The sequence below is a fragment of the Austrofundulus limnaeus genome, unplaced genomic scaffold (genome assembly GCF_001266775.1).
Source record: "Austrofundulus limnaeus strain Quisiro unplaced genomic scaffold, Austrofundulus_limnaeus-1.0 Scaffold58, whole genome shotgun sequence".
NCBI classification, from domain to species: domain Eukaryota; kingdom Metazoa; phylum Chordata; class Actinopteri; order Cyprinodontiformes; family Rivulidae; genus Austrofundulus; species Austrofundulus limnaeus.
Genome location: NW_013952460.1, coordinates 2,402,974 through 2,405,079, shown reverse-complemented (window position 1 = coordinate 2,405,079; position 2,106 = coordinate 2,402,974).

Below are 2,106 nucleotides of genomic sequence, written 5' to 3'. Positions count from 1 at the left end.
TGTCCTGACACCCCCACTTTGAAAAGAGCCCCCTCCTCAAATATGGGGTCTATTGTAAAACCATTGGGTGGCGCAGTGTAGGTCAGACTCATCTAGAGTCCTGCCAAATTTCATGCTGATTGGTGCAGCCGTTTTTGTGCTACAGTTGACCAAAAATCACTGAAAAAAGAAAAACAGTACGAAAACAATATGACTCCCGCTTACGCTTCGTGTGCCGGGGTCATAATAATTTAACAAACAGGTTCTGATTGAACTGCAGTCAGAAGAGGTCAGCCTGACTATCACCAACATACAGTTACAGTAAGAACATCCTGAAGTTTAAACAGTTCTTCAAGCATGTTAATAATAGAAGAAGGGTGAAATCAGTAGGATTTAAACTAGTTCTGCAGATAAAGGTTTTCATCTTCAGCTGCTTCCACTAAGAATCAGAGCAACCGAGGCTCAGTCCAAACTCTGACTCAGACACCAGCTTCAACTTCTCACTCTGAGAATCTGAGAGATTATCTTGTCTGGGGAAATTGAACCAACACAGAGGAGACAGAAGCAGGCTGACTCTGAAACTGATCTGTGCTTTAAACCCAAAACGAGATGAAAACCAAACAAATCCCACTCTTCTTCCCATGAACTGTTCCATTCATATTCATAAGAAATAAAAACAAACCTGGTGGTGGTGATCATTAAACCAGACGTTTCCAACAATCTCCAGGCCCAGATGTGGGGATTACATCGCCTTAAAGTCATTACCATTACATCCTCCCCTTAAGCTTTCAGTGCCCTACCTCACCATTCACGCTTCTCCAAATTAAACTCTGTTTTCAAATTAAGTTGTTAATACTCCTGTGTATCTGTGCAGACACAAGTTAAACAACGTTCATGAGCATGATTTAGCTGATTTAGATGGTTAGATTGAGTCTTTCTTCCTCCCTCATCTTCTGTAAATAGTAGAAGTTTTATGCTGAAAGGGATTATCAGAAGTCAGGCCAGGATTAGGACCAGCTGTAACCTGAGATTGTAGCAGGGATTTGGCTCCCCCTGTCTGAGTTTTGATATCAATTAGATTTGTGGTCACTTGATACTGTGAGGGTCCAGCACTGAACATCTGCATGGGATAATGAGAAGAGGAGGAGGAGGAGGAGGAGGAAGGCCTGCTGTGATGGCACACACCAAACATCAGACACTAGTTTTACACAATAACCAGAATCAATCAACATTTATCGCCCTAAAACTGAATTGAACTCCTTAAATTTATTTTTTATAAAATGCTGAACTGAGTCATATGTTTAAATGCTGCTGAAGTTTATTTTGATGGATGTGTCCTGAACGGATGGCGTTTGTCACTCCCATCTCGTCACTTAATGATGCTCGGTCAAGTTCCCTCTGCATACAGTGTTGTGACCTCGGGTACCCCCCCTCCCGTCTGTTGTTGACAAGATGAGAACAAGGAGGAAGAGCCTGTTGTCATCTTTTTGAAAAGTGAAGACAACTAACAATGACCTCAAACCCTAAAGTTAACTCTAACTGGCCCTAAACATCCAATACCTGCTTATAACTCTGATCATAAACTTAACCATAGACCCCAACCCAAAGACCCCATGGGCACCAGCAGGGGGGTGCCAGGGGGGTGAAAATTTGCTGGGCCCCCCAGTTTTGTTCTCATGAGTTTTTCTTTTTTCACTTTCCATGCCTATTTAGGAATAGAACCTCATAAATATAGAAACAAACATTGATTTCTTTAACAATTAAGAGTTAAAATCATTAATTTGTATTTTTATTTAAAATAAAAAAAACAAATAAAATGAAAATGAAATGAAGCTTCTCTGAATAAGGACAACCAGTCTAAAACCACTGGGCCTCATGCAAGAACATGTTCGTATTCTTATCCTAAATTTCTCTTATTTTTGTTCGTACAAAGGGTTCGTACGAACATGTCACGTCAGATTCAACAACCTCTTCTATCTTCAGGAAAAGTGTGTAAATGAGCTGCGTAAATTCCACCTGTTCTATCCAGCTGCTCGTGCACGCGAGAGGAGATTAACATAATTGGGGCGGCTGTGGCGGAGTGGTTAGGGGAGTCGTCCTGGAACCAGAAGGTTACTGGTTCGATCC